General features: G+C 47.5%; 1 long non-coding RNA gene across 1 annotated transcript in view; it reads right to left on the reverse strand.

Moving 5' to 3' along the window:
* Positions 1-15,214, reverse strand: part of LOC121665283 — a 38,399-nt gene extending 23,185 nt beyond the window's left edge. The window contains exons 1-3 of the long non-coding RNA XR_006016315.1: positions 14,778-15,214; positions 10,633-11,132; positions 9,780-10,125 (exon numbers count right to left, since the gene is read on the reverse strand). This is a non-coding gene — a long non-coding RNA (uncharacterized LOC121665283). The remainder of the gene's footprint in view (positions 1-9,779; positions 10,126-10,632; positions 11,133-14,777) is intronic.
* Between the last annotated feature and the right edge of the window lie 2,624 nt (positions 15,215-17,838).

Below are 17,838 nucleotides of genomic sequence, written 5' to 3' on the forward strand. Positions count from 1 at the left end.
CTGCCCAAAAATCATGTCTGATTAATGAAGTCCTGTGCATGCCTCTGTTCCAAACTGCCAGGGCTCTGCACACATGCTTTCAGTCCCCTCTCTTGCTGGTGTCACTGCTGGTGTGTATGTACAGCAAAATTTCACTGACAAAGATTTTGTCAGCATCACCCAGACATGGGGCAGAGATGACCAGCCACAGCCATCCCGAGCTTTGTCTCCTGACCATCTGTGTAATGTCATCAACAGCAGAGAAAAAACCAGTCCATATTTCTGACAGACCAAATCATCTTCATCTGGTGTTCAGCCCTCGCTCACCTGCTGCACAAGAAGCTGCTAGAAACAGAACCCACAGCAAAGCTATGCCATCCATATGTGACCAGCTGAGGTTTTGCTGCTGTGCTCACCTCAGAGGTGCTCAGGTATCTGTCCCAGCCCTGCTCTCCCCAGAGCAGAGCCCTGGCTCCAGCCCTCTGTGCTGGCCAAGGGCAGCTCCCTCTTCCTCTAGCTCTTCTCTTCTTGACATCTGACATGAATTAGAGAAGACATCAGTCATACCCAGCCAAACTACTGTGGATACCTGCCACAGGACAGGACAAGCTAAAATGACACTAACAGAGGAGAGACAGCTCCAACTAATAAGCCCAGTGATTTACAGTCATGAGTGAACTAGAGGGGTGTCGCTGGGAGGCTCAGCCTGCCCAAGCTCAGTCCCAGGGCTGAAGGACCAGCTCTAACACAAAGTAGTGCTGAGCTTTGATAAACCCCTTCAGGGCCAATATACTCTCCAGGGCACAAATTCTTTGCTACCTTCAAACTTGATTTCTGTAATCGCCAGTCCCACTGTGTGAGGCGATGCCCCCATCCCTGTGCCCGATTTCCTGCGCTGCCCTGGGCACAGTCACCCTGCTCCCTGTCCCCAGGTTTTCCCAGCATTTGTAGCTGCTGTAGGCAAACCAATGGGCGATTTTCAGGAGCAGAATTTGTTGTTGTCAAGTCTTAGGAGTTCATAAAGCTGCAGTATTTGACTTGGCTCATTTCCTACAGTGGCTCTGTCTTGGAGCTGTGTGATTGCAGGGGATGCAGCAGTTATTAACAGAAAAGCAAGTTTCGATCTCTTATGATTGTACATGAAGGCTCAGAAGTGTGAACCTTCAAAGGCACAAAATGCAGAAAGCAAAACCAGAAATTATTCAGAATTTATTTCTTCAACAAAGGTTTTGGAAACTCTTTTCAAAATTCAAGGGACCTTATGTCTGATTTTTGAAAAAAAGTTGGCAGTGCAAGAACTAAAAGAGCCGCATTTACATCTCACTGATTTCTGTGAATGAAAGGGTGGCAGTGGGGGTTTGGGGGAGACACAACTCCATTTGGCAGGTCCCAGTGCAGAGAAAAGAACTTAAATAAACAAAGCAGGAATGGAGTATTTTCAAAAAGAATCAAACAGCATGGACCATTAATGTTTTAAGAGATAGGAGCTGTATGTGAGCCAACCATCCCCAAGATATTTATTCCCTATCTTTAAAATTGGGAATTGCATTAGAACAGGTAGAATCTTTCAAAGCCTGGAAAATTTTTAAGGGCACTCACTACGCTTTAAAGAAGACTTCAAAAACCATCTCCAGTATTGAGCTGAATAAGTTGGAGAGATTTGTAGGTTGTAGCAAGGGAGAGTGATGGGAGTACATACAGAGCAAGCTGGTTACTGCAGTAAACAAACCTCCCCCAAACTAACAGCAAGAGCTTCAGCTCAGGAACAAATGATTTCACATCCGGAAATACATTTTAAAGTGAGACAAGGTCCTGAGTAAACACCAGCCAAGAGCTATAAACTATTGCTGTGGAAGGTGAGAGCCAGCTAGCCTTGGCCATTGGGTTGGCGAGGAAGAGCAGAGCCAGACACCCTGTTCCTCACAGACTGAGAGGTAGCCTTGAGGCGGCCAGCCCCTGAAGGCTTTGAAATTAAAAATTATGAAAAAGGAGAAGTTTTCATTACAAAGGAGGACAGCACAACACAGCTATAGAGGCAAAGCTCCAAACAGTGCTGCTTTAAATCTGCAACAAAGCCAGCAAGTGCCCCGGGAGAGAGCGGCTCTGCGCCGCCGTTCATCGGGCACCATCGGGGCAGCGCGGCGCGCTGCAAGAATGAGCCATTCTATCTCGAGGAAAGAGACATTATCACTAATTGACTTGCACGGTGCTTGTCTCTAACGGCTGGGTGCTGGAAAACTGAGATACCGTAATCATGCTGAGTTTGCAAATTAGCAATGATTGCTGGGCTTTATTTCCCCCCCCCCAAAAAATATGTGAGAAGTGGCAGCCCTCGGCCCTGCCAGCCGGCACACCCGTGGCCGTGGCCAGGCTGGGTGTCCCCAGCATGCCCAGCCCAGCTCAGCCCCTGGCCACGCTGCCTTTGGGCCAGGTGCCTTCACTGCCCCTTCCCCTCTGCAGAGCTCTGCCCAGGCAGGTCTGGCACCGTCCTTGTGGTCACAGTCCCAGGTCCTCTCCCAAGCACAGGAGCTGTGGCAGGGACTGCAGGAGGCTTTGTTTCCCGTCAGCAGTACGACTGGAACCCTGTACCACATCCCCCATTTCCTTGCTTTTCCACAGCTCTCCTTCCCTTTGTCTGATCCCAGCAGACAAAGGTAACTGTACCTCTTGCATCCTTGAAATATTGCCCCCCCCATTCCATGTTAGTATTATTATTAATAATAATAATTTTATAAGCCACTTGGATCTTCCTTTTTTCTGAGTTTGTTCTTATTTTATAATTACTATTCTAAAATACAGAAAAAAATTTTTGAGGACTTAAAATTATGATCTCTTAGACTCTGTCAGTTATCCAAGTTGCTTCAGGGGTGGACTGAGGGGTCCAAAGGCCTCTTTGTTTGCCCGTAGCTTGGGGCAGATGAAGTGCAGGGCATCCCCAGGGCTGCTGTAAATGGATCTCTATTCCTTCATGAGCCAGCCTCAGGCGGTGCAGCCCTGTGAGCCTCCAGCCCGTCTCGGTGCCCCACAGGCTGGACAGGGGTCTGTGAGCCAGCCCAGCACTGCTCAGTGAAGCAATCTGCACCTCGTGTGCTTTCAGGGACACCTCTGCTGTTCTCCCTGCAGGCAAACATCTTCCCAGATAGCGTGAAGAGCCCTTAGTATAATATAAGATCAGGTCCAGGACACTCCATTACCAAGAAGATACTTAACTAATGTTCTGCTTGTAGCAGGAGGTCACAGGAGATTTATCTGAAGAGATGCACATAGAAAGAATTAGCAGACAAGCCATTTCACAACCTCTAATACCCTCACCTTCTTAGTTGCACAGCTGAAATGCCTTCAGGGATACGTTTTACAGGAGCTCAAAAGTGAACTGGAAACTGCTTAGATCACACAACTTATGCATTTTAAATAGCAGCGTAAAATACCGTGCTTTACAAAAGCCCAGTGTTGTGCTGAGCAGGAAAGCCATGCTCTGAGCACGGAGGCTGCAAAAGTTGCAGGAAGCACAATAGAGAAAACCCCACATGCAGCAAAACAAATCTGTGACTTACTAAAGTTTATGATTAAAATTTAAAGACTGTTCAAGTTTTATTCCCTGTAGCTGCTGCTCCCTGGACAAGAAGAGACAGGGAGAGACTGACATTGAATAATTAAGCCGGTGTGTGGCACCAGATCAATTGCTGGTATTGGCAGAACTCCACAATCAGGCATTTTGAAATGCAAGTGTCAAAGAGCATGTAACTATGGGACTTTTGGTGCAAAGCAGCCAATATAAAGGAGAAGAGGTGAAGAGTGAGAGAAAATAGATTGTGGAGTTTTGAGCGCAGTCATGGGGGAGGGATGGGAAAAGTTTCCATTTCCTAACTCTAAGAGGGCAAAAATTGCGGCTGACAGAAGCCCGACATGGTTGGTTTTTTCTCCTGTAACCTTGAAGATGTCACCTGGAGCAAGCTGACTGTCTCCTGAGCAACTTAAATCCATCACCAGTTCTGGAAACAGACTCTGAGCAGGTACCAGTCAACAGTTTAATTGAAAATAAACGTTGTAAATTCAGGGAAGCATCTCTGCTCAACATCAATTACTGAACGAACCCAAAGGTGTTTGAGTCCAGGTAGGCATTCCCAAACGAGTTGGGCATTTTTGCTGCTATTTCTGCCCTCCCTCAGATCATATAGCACTAAGGTGACCCACCAGAATGGAATGTGGTGAATTTTATAACAGCCAGGAAAGGCTTTATATTAATGTCTGCCAAATAAGACTTTGTATTAATTTCAGGAGCCATGGGAACTCCTATTTAAATCTCTTCCAATCCCTTGACCTACAAATGTGTACGTGGATGAGCAGCATCAGGCAGATAAGGTGATCATTATGTTCCCAGTGCAAGTCCTGGAAGATGCCCTTGATACTGGAGTTATTCCTAAGGCTCTCTGCCAGACATTTCTAGGCAAAATTCAAGACCACTTAGGTGGTCTTCCATAGAAAAGGCAAGGGACAGCAGGCAGAGAGGATTTTTCCACACACAGAGGCCCAAGGTCCTGTGCTTCCCAATGGCTCTGTCCAGCCACGAGGAAGGTGGCAAGACGTTGGCACGGATGTCACAAGGCTTTGGGGACTTTCCTGTTCCCTCTTGCAGGGTGGCCAGTGCAGCTCCTGCCAAAGGAGCAGACAGCATGGGAACAGGGAAAGGAGAAAATGTTGCCATTCCACTGCCAGTTCCATAATTTTTATAGCATGTTTTGTGGTGCCTGTTTTTTTCCAGGAAGCTCCAGCTCCTTGGGTCCTGTGATGAGACAACATCAGTATCCCTAGATGTAGTTTTACAGCTCATTAAGGGCTCCAGTTCCCAATTTTCTCAAGTGTATCTTATGGATGCAAATTCCAGGAGGAAACCAAAACCAACCCAAGTATCATTAACAAAGAAGAGCATTGATTCTTAGCCCAAGTCATTATCTACAAGACTTTGTCATGAATACCTGGGGTGGCCGTTCTGTAGTGATCTGAAGACCTGGCTCAAGTGCTGTGTGAGGCAATGAAGAGAGCTTGGTTGTGGGCAGCTGCTGGTCGGATGGGCTGGACAATGGAGGACAATGTCTTCCTCATGTTCTCCCAGCTCATGACCACCCTTTCCAAGTACTGCAAGGACCCTGTACTCACTCCAGTTAGGAGAGCAAGAGACAGAAGAGCCTCTTGGGGCTTATGGGGCCGTCTGTTCCAGCACCCCTGTGCTACTCCAGCTCCCACTGATGCTGGTGCACCACAGGCCTTTCAGTGCCTTTGTTCTCCCCTCCTTCCATTTCCTGGGCTTTTGGTTCGCACAGTTTCTGTGACAGAGTGAGAGGGAATCAGCAGCCCGGGCTGCCCTCCTTGGTGGAGATGCTTTGAAACTTTCAAAGAACCCAACTCTTTCCCCACATCCCTGTTAATATGCACCAACTCTGCTCTTGATGCACTCCACTGTAAATGATGTATGAAATGAAATCTCCTCGCTCGCCTAATGCAGAGAAGAAAGGCTCTGTAGGCAACACTACAACATTCCCGTCTAGAGATAAAGGCAGCGAAACCGCACACTCCCTATGAACATTCTTTTTTTTAAAGTTGTTGCTCTTCAGTGTTGGTGTTTCTCCCTTTTATTTTTTTTCTTTTTTACTGAGAGTGGGGATTTGAATTCAGATTTCACAGAGAAACCCAAGCCACTTACATGTATTTCTAAGCCTTTCACACCAATTGTGTGTGTGACTGTTCCCATCCCCTCCTCAGAGGGAATAGCAGCAGCAAATTCATTAGCCCCACAAAGCAGCAGAGTGAAAAGAATGGCTTAAAACTTGCAGGAGGGAAGAGGCTGAGTACGTGGGGGATCGACAGTGGATGTTAAGCTTGATCTGGATTTGAGACCTCCTTCCCATTTTATATGAAGCTGTTTCAAAACCAGAGCGTGTCACCAGTCTCCGAAGGGAAAAGGGATCAGCGTGGCCTGGGAGCCATGGTGGGAGCAAAGCCTGAAGGTCAGCAGTTTGAAACAGCAAATACACCACGGGCTGTTTCCAAATGATGGATTAATTAAGGGCAAAGGGAAAGTCGCTGGAAGGGAGATTGGAGAAGGTGACTGAGACTTTGCAGGAGGCACAGAGCAAGTATCCACTGGTGACAAATAGCCATGTGCTGCTGGTGAAACCCTCAGCCGAGGGTAACTCATGTTACTGAGTAAACTCAGCATGAGTTTACTCCAGATGGACCAACCTCAGCAGCTCCTGGGCTCAGTGGGAGCCCTCAGAGGCCTCGTGCCCTCCATGTGCTCCCCCCATCTCTCATGGAGCTGTTCCACATCTGTCCTGCTCTGGCCAGGCAGAGCCCAGCTGGAGGAAAAGGGTTGTGCTGGCAGGGACAGGCAGGGTTAGAGCTGCGTGTCCTCCAGTGCCTTTGGGCAGGAACAGTGCAGGGCTGCTCCCTGCTCTCCCCACACTGCCAACAGACACCTCACCTCCACTGTGACCCTGAAGCTGTGGAGAGGGTTGAACAAAGCTTTGCAAGAATAAGAGACTCACAAGCCGTGCTGTGGGAAAGCAGACACAAGGACCCTCCCAAGGCAGGCCCCACTCAGGCCAGCGGGCAGTCCCCTGTGCTGATGGAGCTTTTGGTTTCCTCTGGCCAAAGTAACACACCCAGGCACTGGGTGGGACTGAAGGAGACCCGAACCTGTGGGTGACAGGCATTTGGCCACACAATGCCAGCACCACACACTGCCAGCACCCTGCTGCTGCCACAAGCAGTAAACTCAGCTTAGACCTTAAAAAGCTTTAGTAAACTTCTAGGAATGATGCTTTTACAGCTGACAGATGAGCCACTCTGATGGATTATTAGTCACGGTTAGCCATCCTTGCTAGGCTTTATGTTACTAGTGAGTTTTAGGGGCCTTGCTTTCATTTTTCTTTCCCTTTTGTTTGTTCTGAGCAGCAACTCTCAGAATGTCAAAACAAAATGCTTCAAGGCAGCAGCTGGAGCTTGAAATTAATAATAAAAAGTAGTTGAGCTGATGTTTGGTTGCAGAGTCATGCTAGCAAATGCATGTGTTTCACAGAGCAGTGGCGCTCATGAGAAACCTTCTTGGCATCCCCATTTCCGTGGAACCACTGCTGGACTGGCACAACATCGATGCCGGGGCAGGCAGGGAACCAGGAAAGGCTCCCAGGGCTGGAAAGAGCAGAACTCCTCAACATCAAGGTTCCCTGGGCACCACTGAGGCTGGTGACGAACACAAACACGGACTGTGTTTGCTCTGCCCTGCTGATGTTTGCCTTGCCTGGCACACATTCCCTGTTCCTGTGCTGCTGCTTGCAGGAAGATGGCATCCTTCAGCCCCGAGGAGCCCACATTCATTGAAACACCAGAGACACACCATTGTATCTGTAATAAATCTGTCCTTTTTAGACATAGGAAGGTAAAATCTGCATGAGTTAAAAGTATCTTCAAAAAAATCTCCAAAAGGCCAAAGACTTTGAATGGCCACACAGTTACACAGTTCTGCTGTGAGTTCAGCTAGAGCTGACCTCCTTGCTACCCCTTGAATATGAAGTTAACAACAAAAAATATCTGTTTATCTGAGAATGGCACCATTATTTCATAAAGCTTCTTTATTTCCCTTTCTGTATCAGAAAAATTCCCCAGCATAAACTGAACATTACTGCAGGCAGATTTTATTCTCATTGTTCAAGGGTAAGAAGTGAATGGGAACGGCAGGAGGCCGACTATTCTCTAGCTACACAAAGTGAAAACGATATTTTGAAGAAGATCAAAACCAGTAGCAAACATTCAACCCCTTCCATGGTGTGTCGTATAATTTTGGCTGCAGACAGGTGACGGTGACACAGCACCTCAACCCTTGCGAGCAAAATGAGATGCAATAGTTTTTAATCAAACTCTGCTGAGGGAACATAAACCAGAGGAAAGCAGACAAAATAACAAGAGCGATTCTCAGGCAGGTCTACTCAAGCTGTGATAAATAGTAACAACAATAAAAATACTTTGTATTCCCAGACTTTGCCTTTGCCTTATCCTCTACTACTTTTGCAGCACGGCCACCTTATTAAAAAAAATAGAAAAAAAAAAAAACCCAACGTATTATTCCCTTCCTAGGACTTTGACAGGAACAAAACTGACAACTAAATAGCCAGGGTGCTCCTAGCTGGATGGCTTCACTGCACAGCACTGGGAAAAATGGAACCCCTCTGCTGCTGCTTCTGGTTCCCCATGTGCAAACGCATCAAAACAAACACATTCAGGACTTAAACTTTCAGAAAAACACACACAACATTTCCTGGTTTGCAAGTTCCTTCTTTTTGCAGGACATGAACATCTCATTGACATAGCTATCCTTCCTCCTATTTGGTACCACAGGTGGTAATGCAAGCAGGAAAACGCTGGAATAAATATCTCAGAGGTCTCAGTCCTGGAAAATGTTAACTGTGTAGTAGCTGCTGTGTTGGGAGGGAGTTTGCTGCTTGAATGATCCTGATTGGCACCTCGGGGCAGGCTAGGGTAAGGCGAGGATGGTTGTGCTGCTCTCCATGGGGGCTCAGCAGCAAAAAGCCCCACCCTGCACCATCCCACGGACGCACAGACACACAGGAGCAGAGCTTTGCTATTTGCAGGTGTTCCTGGCCACCAGACTCTGCTATTAGCAGTCCAGGAGGAGAGAAGAAACACAAAGCCAAGCAGAGGGGGTTAACTCAGCACTGCATTCCTTTAAAAGTCTCCAGGAGACTTCTGGGGTGGTACTGAATAAATCAGGATCGAGGCAGAATCAGCACCCAAGGGGGCAGGAGACAACTCAGTGCAGCCACAGAGCAACACACAGAGAGGCAGCTTTGTAAACAGAGCTCTGGGGGCTCCTCCTGTGACACAAGCCCGAAAGGATGCCGCCTCCGAGAGACACCATTTTAAGCTCTTAGAATACATGAAAACAAATCTGACGACTACGACGCAAGTTCAGGCAGAGGACTTGAACACTGCCTGCCTTGTCTGCAAGTCCCCACTGTGGTGTGGGGTGTGGAGTTTCCTGTCCCCAGCAGGAGCAGGCTGGTGCAGAGCACCCCTGGCTCCCGGCGGTACCCGCGTGCTGCCAGCAAACATCAAACATCCCCTCGCAGGCGGCTCCGCCGTGAACCTCATGTCAGACACATCAAGTCAGATTGAACCCAGAGGGCACTGTCCAATTATAAAGAAAACCTCAGAAAAGGTTTAGAGTTGGAGAGGGGCACACAGCAGCTTTACCTGCAATTGCTCAGCCAAGCCCATAAACTTGGCAACCCCCATTCCGTTATAGCCGTGCTAATAGTAATCGTTAATCAGTTATTTAAAGTCACTCCCATGAAAAGCTATGAGCTTTTCTTTCTTTTTTGAAGCTAGTATAAATCAAACTTATAGGCAAAAGAATAAATGCAGAGAGACAGCTGTACAGATCACACTGTCACACCAATCACTGCTTAAAAGCACACGCTGTAAATAGCAGACAAAATTCACCCCCAGTGGAATGCCATTGACTGCACGGGCAGGAGCTGCAACAGGGATAAATTGGCCTATCAAAAATACATAAAAATTTAGAAACAGAATTCAATGACGTGTGGAAGCGATTTGTCACAGCTATGTCACTTAAAATGACATTATCACTAGCAAACCCATTAAATATTATGGGTCCCGTTAAGATTCCTAAAGGGCCAAACAACAAAGGAGGTGGCAGTGGTTGGATGGAGCAGGAGGGGATGTGTATGCTGACCCAATGACCAGGGCCACTGGCTACTCACCTGGTCCTGGGCCAAGCCTGGGATGGACACAGGCATGGATCTGCAGGGTGACAGCCATCACCTGCACCAGGATGACATGGGCACGCATGCGCCTGGTGATGCTGGCAGCAGACAGAGCATTGTCACCAGGTCCATGCAGCAGAAGTGCCACTGGCTCCTCAGTCTATTGTCTCACAAATGGAAGAGCAAGTCCATCAAAACACAGTGCTTTGGGAGCCCAGCGTGTTTGTCCTCCTCCTGCAGGTTTCTGTTGCAGCATCCGAGTTCCACAACGCCGCCAGAGTGATGCTGCTCTCAGTATGCTGCTCTCTCCCATTCTCAGTAGCTGCAGTTTGCAAAATGAGCCCTGCAAAGAGTGGGAGGGAAGGAAAGCAGACATCTTTATTTTGTGTGTGACTCTCAAGGTGTGACAATGATCTCAGACCCTTCACAGACCACTCACCAGCAGTGGGAGACCAGCACACAGCGGTGCCTCCACAGCTGGGTACGGGGTGTAGCTCCAGCAGGAGCCGTGAGGTTCAGTGCATGGGCTCATCAGGGCATGATGGGGGTATCACAAGATGTACTTAATGACAGTAGTCATGTTTTTGTGGAGATGGGCTGAGGAATTTTGCCTGAGTCTGGGAGTGTCCAGACTGAGCAGTTCTGCTCAGGAACTTGAGCAGCCATGAGGGTCAGGATGGCTTCAGTGGCAAACCAGTCTTGCTGGTCCAGCCGTGGTGACCAGAGCCTGGCCAGGGCAGAACAGCCAGAGGGGAGTTGGTGGAATGCACAGCCCAGCTGATGGAATAAAAGAACAACTAACTGTTTTCTCTTGGGGAAAAAAAAACCACAGCTTGCTAAATTGCCTTACCAGGATTTGATTATTGCAGATGCGGGGCCAGGCAGCCTCAGTCACAAAACATTTCATTACTCTCACTGGAGCTGTGGGTCTCATTCTCCTGCTCTCTCCTGCAGCATCCGTGGCAGTAGCATGGACACAGCGGCTTCTGCCTGCACACCACAGTGTTTTGGTCCACTGGCTTTGCAATTTCCCGCTTCTTATTATTTTTTAAAACTGTTAGGGACAGCAGGTACCCAGGAACACAAATAGAAGCGTTGTCCCTTCAGAGATGTCACTGGGAGGTCTGACAGCAGCGTGGGGACGGGTGCCCTGTGTCCTCCCTGCCACCGGTGCAGGGGACAGCTGGGGACCTCGGGCGTGGCTGCTGCTGCTGCTGTAGAAATGGGGCAGATCCAGCCCTGGCAGCAGGTGAGCATTCTCTTGATTTGTTCACAGGCTTTCACCTAGAAGAGAGAGGGCAGGAGGAGCCATGCACTCATCATGTAATCGAGGTGTCACGATGCATTAGTCTGGAGACATAAAAGAACAACAATTGCATCTTAAACTGTGATAGTTAATTTATTATTGGAGAATTGAAAGGCAAAGCGTAAGAAGGGCTTTTTCCACACCCTGGATAGATTGTTAAAAACCAGATACATTAATCTTTTTTTTTTTTCCCATGGCTATAAAAACAGAAAGCTACCAGAGGAATCAAGAAGAGAATTGCAGGCTTCATGGCAACTTATGCCTCTGAAATTCTTCACCGAATATTTCTAGCAGGAGTTTCTAACAATCTCAAGCTGTATGACTGCTTTTTGTTCTCCTGCTAATTGATGTTTTTACGCAGCACCATACCTAATCCCTGCCTCTTAATCAAATTTTATTAAAATTCCTTAACAGCACAATGAGAAATAGTCATTTGGGATTTTATCCATCTCTTATTCCAAAATCCCAATGCACTTTCCTTGTGTCTGGTAGGCCTTGTAGGCAAGAGCTTTTATCCCCCAGTGACTGAAGGATGCACCAAGGTCCTAAAACTTGGTGCAGCTTCAGTAGTGTCACAGGTGAGCAGGCAGCAAGTCTGGCCAGGGAACAGCCTCTCCTCCCTCATCCAACCTGCCAGAGGCTTTTTGCTTTGAAACAGCCACTCAAGAGTGTTGTTTGTTTTCACATCTCTACTGTTCCCTGACCAGAACTTATTCCTGAAAGAAACAAAAACACCCCAGAAATGACCAGTTTCTTGGGAGCAGTGAATTGTTTCCATGCCCAATGGATTATGCTACTAATCAAATCCAACATATCACTAGCCTGAATACCTCCTATTCACAGCTGGAAACGTATCAAAGCCGCGTAATCAAGAGGTGTCCTTTAGATTAAAACCAAAGTAAATTTTATCCAAATTTTTCCAGATCTTGATTACTGGATGTGGGTAACAGGAAACTGAAATAGATCTGTAAAATCTGGGCTTCTACACAAGGTAAAAGCAGCGCAAATGTTACCACACACCCCTGGAGGGTTTGGGATAAGAGGCGGCCTTGGACCACATTTCACAATCAGATGCTGAGGTTTGAAGAAGTCAGGCAGTAAGATAAAGAAGGCAATGAAATGGAAGTGGAACCAGAGGCTCTACAGTCTCAATCCTGCCTTCCTTTGTGTTCATCAGTCTAAGGGCTGCATCTCCCAGACCCATCTGGTAAAGCTGCGGGTGTAAATTGGACGTACTGGTAGAAGCAAATAAGGCAACTTTGTCCATAATGGAAACTTTTGCCACATTAGGAAGCAAATAACTTCAGAAAAAGAACAATTTGGGTTTCATATACATTGTGGGTTTATATGACTGCAATAAAATGACTGCAGAACCCAAAGTAACACGTTTCCCAATTCTCTTGATGTGGTGAGAGTTCAGCACAAAATGGGATACCAAATTAAATATAGCTATCACAGGCTGATCCTCCTCACTCAGATATTTAGTTATACACGAATTCACGTTCATGCAGAAGCACAAATATGTCCCCAGCTCTGCCTGCACACCGATCCACCTACCCACAGAAGGTTTTTTGCATGCTCTGCTGTGACATTTATCCACAAAGTCCCAGGGGTATTGCACCTATTCTTTTTGGCATTACCCATGTAATGCAAGATATAAAATTCTTGGTTGATGTTCTAAGTTTGTATCTAATAGTCCTGGAGGCTCTGAGTGCCTTTTCACAGATTGTGTTCCAGCTGTCTGCCGATATTTGAATGTGCAGGTCTTGGTCCCATGCTGTGCAAACAGGCAGCCTCCCACGCATTTTGTGTACCAGCAGTAATTTATGAGTCTATCTATAAAGGAAATAACAGTGTGTTAAGAAGGGGTTATGTAAAGCTCTGAGATTGAGAAGTAGCTCAGTTAACTCGGTACAACTTCCCAACATCACCGTTATGTTGCAGCTGATTTACGAATACAGGAGGCCTTCAACTGGTGATTCATATTCCTTCTGAAGCGGATGGGGGGGGCAGGAGGTATAATAACTGTTTCTACATAAATCTCATCTCACTGAAAGGCTCCCACCTTGAAACCTCACATTGCACCTTTTGCAAATACAAGTGTCTGGATTGACCTGCAAGTCCCAAGGCACCGGGGGATATTCTGGTACCAACCAAATGAATGAAAAAATAACACATGAGGTGCTGGCCATTTGTTTCCCGTCTCATGCCACAGGGACTTCTTGCAAATTGTCCTTTATTGCAAATACTACAGGCAGTGCATGGCAATCCACGTGATGGGAGCCCAGGGGAATGCCTGACAGCCCTGTCAGGAGCCGTGGAGGAGCAGGGGACTGCAGCAGGGCCTGTGGAGAGGCTGAAGGGAATGACCATCACCACACACAATGATCCATGCTGGGCACTTAGGGCTGATCAAAACAGAACCATCAATTTGCAGGACTCTTTTTTTCCTTTTCTCCCTTCAAAAATGGAAACCAGCCTGTAGGTGTTGGAGACACCTCTCTGCAAACTATTTCCGTCCTGCTTTTCAAACCCAGTGAGCAGATAACTGGGTCTGAACAGCAAAACCTTTCCTAGTTAAAGAGCAGATTGTATTTAGCAGCCTCACATCTCTTCTCGATTGCAAACAAGACACAAAATGCAGAAGTTGCAAGCCACTCAGCTTAACAAGTTCAGCATTATTTATTTAATGTCACTCGGAACATGAATATTTAAAGTGGACAATGACCTCTAAGCAGAAGAAAGTTATCAAAATCCATATGTGCCACCTCTCCACCCAGAGGCCAAGCTGAGTTTGCTGCTCGGCTCAGGTCAAAGGGGACCGGAGCAGAGGCATCATCCTTCATCCCGGCCACCCGGCTGTCCGCAGCGTGGCACTGGGCTGCAAAACTCTTACAGCTACAAATCTGCCTGTAAACCACTCGTGTCTGCCACCAGCCTGCAGCTCCCCACCGGCAGCAGGGCGGGAGCCAGCGGTGCCTGGCACAGGGCCCAGCCGGAGGCACCGCGCTCAGGTGTGTCCCCAACGAGCTGCGGAAGAGGTGGCAGGGTCTGAAATTTTGGCAGGCAGCCAGACTGCCCAGCCAGGGGTCACAGCCCTTGTGGTGGCCTGGAGGCTGACCTGAACTGTCAGATGAAAGGTTTTATCCCAAATGATGCTTTCACAAACATTTCTCCCCACCTTACCCCGAGCTGGTGCCAGCATCAAACATTTTTAATCTCACAAAATATTCTATCCATTTTTACTCTCCTAAAAAAATTTTCTCCTCTCCCAGCTTCCTTGAGACTGTTACTAACATGTTATGCACATTTTTTTTGCAGGCATTTCTATAAAAATTCTCAGATATCTAGACAAAACCACTGACAATTCTCCCCAAAACCCACCAGCTGGTTTGGTTTGAAGATTTCAAGACAAAACCAACAGTGGACATGGCATTTTTTCCACATTTCTCAGCCAACAACATTGCTGATCTGGAGAGGTTTCTTGGTGGCTTTAGGAGCATCTCTGAGACCTGTGGTGGGGCCAGCTCCAGCCGCACGCAGCCACCGTGGCACCCTGGGGCCAGGAGCAGCAGCAGCACCTGCGTGGGACGTGTCAGCACCACTGTCACACAGGCCAGAGACGTCAGGCAGACAGAGCCACTTGGAGCAGGCTCATCCAGAAATCAGAGATAATCATATTTTCCTACCTGGCAGGCCCATTAGGGGATGTCTTCATTAGTGCTGGGGAGGCAATCAGAACATCACCAGGATGAGAGCCATAAAAACCTGTCCCTGAATTGTGTCAATCACAGCCAGCCAGCCTGAGCCCAGCCCTACCCTCTCTCCTCCTGTCACACAAGTGAGACAGCCCAAATTTAAAAGCCAAGGAGCTGTCTGCCATTTTCTCTGGTGCTTTAGCCACTGGGACTCAAGCTTTGCCAACTGTTAGCACCTAATGTTGCAACCAGCACATTTCAGCTTCAGCTTGTGAGATTTCTGGCATTTCACTTATAAAGATGCTGAGTTCCTAAAAAAAGCACTTTTTGCAATGGAAGCTTCTCATGAAAAATGATTCACACCCATTTTTTTCACCAAAGTGTGTTGAAAGCCAAAGAAAAAAAGCCAAGAAGAAAGCAGCAAGCAAGCAGAGCTGGAAATCTCCCTGAGGAGATGAGACCCTGGCTGGTGTCACGCCAGTGCAAGGGTGTGATTCACTCTGGTGTCTGCTTTTCAGGGCTGGGACCTTCACAAGTTTCTCCTTCTGTCCAGGAAAAGGAAGAGCTGAAATAATCATCACCAAGGGACAGGGCCACACAAAATCTTCCCTCTGGGACGTGAATCCATCGCTGGCACAGGGATGCTTGTGCCATCCCACAGAGCAGCTGGACCCGGCCCAGGCTGGGCTCTGGGGTGGCTCCATTCTGATCTCACCGGTTCTCAGCAGCTCCTGCAGGAACAAAGCACTTCCCAAATGCGTTCTCACCTCAACAACCGAAATCCCAGCTCTTCCAAACTGTCGGGTTTTTCAGACAGCCCCAGCACCCTGCCCTCCTCCTCATTCTGACAGATCAGGAGAGAAAACAGATTTCTGGGTGCAGTCTGACACCAGGCCAGCCTGAAAGTTGAAAATCAAAGTGGACGAGAAGTAGATTCATTGTAGACTAATTAATCTAGAAAAGGCTCCTGCACAAAGGTTGATGACATTCACTTCAGGATAATTCTGAAATAAATATGAGGATTCATAGAAGAAAAAAATGCAGTTAGGAAAAGATTATTTTTGAAGCATAAATATAGCTCATTTCTAGCCCCCCCTCCTCCACATATCAATTAATGAAGCAAATCATCTGTCTGAATCAAAGATGTGGGAGAAAAACACAGTTATCTATTTGAACTACAAAAAAATTAAAGGATTTAAAATGAAACATATAATTAGCCTGTAGGACTCTCTGCTGTAGGTTATTGAGGCAAAAAAGAAAAAAAGCCCTTACTAATTTTCAAAAAAGGGCTCGACAGCTAAAAGAATAGCTTTTGCTGCTCTATAAAAGTGGGGAAAATGATCATCTTCTGGAGACGAGCAGGTCCAGCCAGAGCCCAGCTCTGGGCTACAGCGTTTGTAACTCTGCCCTTACAAGGGCTCCAGATGTTGTCAAGTTTTGCCCAACTTTGTGTTCTTTTACTGGTCTTTATTTTTTTTTAACCTACTTACACATGCAGGAGCATCTCTCTGCCCACCCTGCTGCACACCGTGGTCCCAGCCCTCGCCGGGGCAGCAGCTCTCCGTGTACTCACCCGGCTTTCCCGGGACCACGAGGGAAACGGGGAGAGCGCAAACACCAGTGAGCAAAACCTTTCATCTGCCGGCTGCTGTGTTGATGGTATTGGTGACTGTAAGTGCTGAACCCCCATCAGGGGTGGCAGCTCTGGGTCCCCGAGATCGGGCAATCAGCAGAGAGCACCACGCGGCGCCCGGAGGGCGAGGCTCCGCTCCCGGCGTTTGTGCTGCCGGGATTGAAGGCAGGCGCGGAGCTCTCCGCGGCGATTTCCATCAGCCCCGGTGCTGCAGGACACGGAGCTGACGAGCACCAGCTGGCACGGCAGGCCGAGCTCCGCCGATGAGCTGCGATGGAGCTCCGCAGTCTCCTCGGCAGCGCCTGGCACGGGCCGCTGGCGGGGCTGGCACGGACGGACCGGCGCTCGGCGCCACCGGGCAGCCGCGCGTTCTTGGAGCTGAGACTGAAATGAGGAGCTCAATGTCAAACCCACAAGCCCAGCCAAAGACTCAGCAGATGCTGCACATATAGATGTGTACGGAGGTTAATATTAGTCTGGACAAGGCTGACTCTGGCTTTCACAGATATACCACGAGAACACTCCTTAGCAGGCATCTTTTTTCCAGAGATTATCACTTGCATAAATATGCAATACCTATGGGTCACATCTGAAAAACCCTCTTTATCATCGCTATTTATTTGGAAACGCAGAAGCTGCGAGAGGTGCCAGGCAGGACAGGCACCACTTATCTTTCCCCAAGCCCTGGATGCGTGCCTAACCTCCAGTGTGGCTCTGCTTGCATCATTACAGAAACAAGAGCAAAACGCCATCGTAGGGAGCTGGAAGCGTTTTCCTCCACTCTTGTACTACTGAAAACACATCCTCCAAGGCAAGGGGGAGCTCCTGCTTGGTGCCTGCTGATGAAGTTTTCAGAAAGAGGCAGGTCAGCATAACCCAGTCATCCCCAAGTAACCATTTGACACCTCTGCAGGTAGAGCAGAGGTTCCACCAGCGCAGTTAAAAATTTACAAGTCATTTGATCATGATCTTAGGAAAAAACCACAGTGAACCGAAAATTATTCCCTCACAAATAAGATCACTTTGACTAAGTTACTTGCTTCCCCCTCAGAGGAGATTTAAGGTTTTTCTCTCTTCCTCTGCAATCTGGCTCCCTTTTGAAGTTAAAAGAAAGAAAGGTTCAGGGGCTTTTTTACTTAAGAAGAAAAAACAACCTTCTCCTCTTTGAAACTATTTTTTTTAGACAATTGCTGTCTCAAATTTTAACAAATATTCTCTAATTTGCACCTTGTTCAAAAACAAAACAGTAAGTTTGATTTTTTTTTTAATTATATTTTTTTTTGCATACTGAATATTACTTTCCCTTTCTTTGTCTTAGTGGCAGAAGGGAGAGTCTTAAAGAAATCAAACTACCAGCTCCCTTCCAGATTTTCACAATTTGTTATATAATTTCTTAAAAGGAGCCATAAGGCCACTTGG

Source organism: Corvus kubaryi, unplaced genomic scaffold (genome assembly GCF_017639235.1).
Source record: "Corvus kubaryi isolate FWS band 111438036 unplaced genomic scaffold, C.kubaryi_AGA036_p1.0 37322, whole genome shotgun sequence".
In the NCBI taxonomy this organism is placed as follows: domain Eukaryota; kingdom Metazoa; phylum Chordata; class Aves; order Passeriformes; family Corvidae; genus Corvus; species Corvus kubaryi.